Source organism: Ammodytes marinus, assembly GCF_949987685.1.
Source record: "Ammodytes marinus genome assembly, chromosome: 1".
Classification (NCBI taxonomy): Eukaryota; Metazoa; Chordata; class Actinopteri; order Uranoscopiformes; family Ammodytidae; genus Ammodytes; species Ammodytes marinus.
Window position 1 is genome coordinate 2,074,701 of NC_137230.1, and position 1,980 is coordinate 2,076,680.

The 1,980-nt window shown below is 45.7% G+C and overlaps 1 protein-coding gene across 1 annotated transcript in view; it reads right to left on the reverse strand.

Moving 5' to 3' along the window:
* Positions 1–351, reverse strand: part of bnc1 (basonuclin zinc finger protein 1) — a 20,960-nt gene extending 20,609 nt beyond the window's left edge. The window contains exon 1 of the mRNA XM_080052841.1: positions 1–351. This exon is cut by the window's left edge and continues 36 nt beyond it. The gene's annotated coding sequence lies outside the window, so the exon portion shown is untranslated.
* Between the last annotated feature and the right edge of the window lie 1,629 nt (positions 352–1,980).

Genomic DNA, 1,980 nt, shown 5'->3' on the forward strand with positions numbered 1-1,980 from the left:
TACCGTGGTGGAGTTGGCCATTCCCTCACGAGTGAGTCCCACAAAACAACTGGCTCCAACTCTCTCTCCTGTCCGCACAAGTACTAACGCAAGAGAGCCATCACACCCAGCAGCATCTCCTTCAACAACACAGACACACATGTACTCTGCTCCTCACACACACACACACACACACACACACACACACACACACACACACACACACACACACACACACACACACACACACACACACACACACACACACACTCCAGCACAAAAAGTAGTAGTGGTGGTCACTGGGCTTTTACTCTCATTGCACACACACACATGCACACACACAGACACACATGCCTCCTCTGCTGCTTTTCTCTCCTCTAATGTTGCCTCGGACTGGCTCTAAACTACTCAAGATGTTCTGTGTGTATGTGTCTGAGTCTGTGTGCATGTGTATGTGTGTGTGTTGAAACTGGGCACAGGGGATTGGAATGAGATCCTCCCACTCGGCATTCTCACCTCAGGAGCTGCCTGCACTTCCTCCCTAGACCTGCACACACACACACACACACACACACACACACACACACACACACACACACACACACACACACACACACACACACACACACACACACACACACACACACACACACACACACACACACACACACACACACACACACACACACACACACACACACACACACACACACACACACACACACACTTCTACCCCCTCCAAGTCACAGGGCAGTCCCCTCACAGCTGGCTGGAAGAGGGCATGACACTCATCTTTCACAGAGATTTGATCAAAAGGAATCACAAAGGCTGGAGGCTTTCCTAATGCAGTCAGGGGAGACTCTCCCTCTTTTCCCCTCTCTCTTTCTCTCTCTGTCTGTGTCTGAGTAATGCCCTAAATCAACGCTGCCCCTCTCAGTGCACACACAGTCCAGAGTGTGTGTGTGTGTGTGTGTGTGTCTGGATTCACCTTAACACAGCCCTGTGAACAGCCTCCATAACAAGTTATGCCTTGTGCCGTCAGGAATGTGTCAGTGTGTGTGTTGAGTGTTTCTCAGGAGGAGGGGGACTTCACACATGACAAAACGTACATCTGTGTGCAGGTAATCAAACCAACCTCATTGTTTTTGTTTAGTAGTGTCCCCAGATGTGTCCGTATAGCACTGATTATTAAAAGCTTTAAAAGTATCCCAAGGCTGCCATTGAATGTTTCATTCCATTTGTGCTCTTCTTTACTTCTTTTATGAATTGGTTCCAGATTTAAATCAAACGTTTGCCAATGTTACTACTACAATTTGATAATGTGAATAACATTTGAAAACTTTTAGAGGAAAAACAAAATTAAATTTCTCAAAGTAAGAAGTGGAGAACAGGACTTTGCAATACACTCAAGTATTCTATTGGCAAGAATTTATTTTCCAGGATTAGCTAAAGGTCATGTGTTAAGGCCTTTGCACACCGGGCGCGACGCGAATAAACGCAACGTAAAAGCGAATGTTTTGAAATGTGAATTTTGTCGCGTCCCACTTAAGAAGCGACGTCCCAGAAAAATCGAACTCAGTTCGAAAAAATAAAAAACGCAAATTCGCGATGCGAAATGACGGCGCTGGTGTGGAAGCTTGTATTGACTCTGTATACGTTCGTTAATAAACTGATTAATCGCACGAATAAAACGCGCCCGGTGTGCAAAGGCCTTTAGGCTGGAGGTATAAAGCTAATTCACATACATTTACAGTGAACAGTTTATGTCATGAAGGAACAGATGAACAGAGCTCAATATTGTCAGGTGAGGGTTAAACATATTGTAGATAGACAGTTTAGCACTACTGTTATACTACAGCTTCCGAAAGACCAGTATTCGGACTGCCGCTACTGCAACACAACGAAACGAACAAAAGAAAAGGTAAACTAAGAGCGGATGAGACAGAGGCCAAGTGTAGCTATGCTCACCTAGTCCGCTGGTTAGAAGAGCCCCATCTCCAG